We start from the raw sequence: 689 nt of genomic DNA, 5'->3' as shown, positions 1-689 counted from the left end.
GAATAAAATCCAGCATTGCAGTTCTTACTTCATGTTCAGTGCTTCAAGCAAACATTTCCGAAATACATTTATGTATTTTTGGCAGTATATTTATAGCTCGTGTTAAGGTGATCACTCTCTTCCGAGTTAAAATGGTTGCTGAATAAATTATTTATTTTGTCCACATGTTTTGCGGGTCAATATTCCTTTACATTGTGATACTCGTCGTTGATACTGTGATCGAATGACGGCTATTTTGGAGAAGGCAGTTGAACATTTGCACGGTATTAGCGCACACGTATGGAGAAGAGAGAAGAGACAGAAAAGAGCGCTACTCACAACTATATTTACAAGGATGAAGAGAAGGAAGAACATCGTCAAGATTCCCATAAAGATGACAAAAGAAAGAAAAAGAAACAGAAATATAAAGCACATAGTCGGGTGCTCCATCGCGGGCACATGCTTGAGACACTGGTTCTTTGTTTAAACACCAAATCCGTTGTTGGCCGTTCCGTTGCCGTGGTGCAGGGTGTATTTGCGTCAGTCTTGGTTCGTGCGGGGTCACCATTGTCAGAGAGGAAGACGAACACCTCATCCGTGGTCGGCTGTCGCTTTGTCATCGTGCCTGATGTCTCGCGGCAACCGTGACTCATGCGGGTTCTTCATTGTCCCTGTTAAAAAGTCTATTTCCTTGCTTGTTAAGGCTACCG

This window comes from Ixodes scapularis, unplaced genomic scaffold (assembly GCF_016920785.2).
Source record: "Ixodes scapularis isolate PalLabHiFi unplaced genomic scaffold, ASM1692078v2 PGA_scaffold8__174_contigs__length_109621045, whole genome shotgun sequence".
In the NCBI taxonomy this organism is placed as follows: Eukaryota; Metazoa; Arthropoda; class Arachnida; order Ixodida; family Ixodidae; genus Ixodes; species Ixodes scapularis.
Note: the sequence above shows the minus strand (reverse complement) of the source record.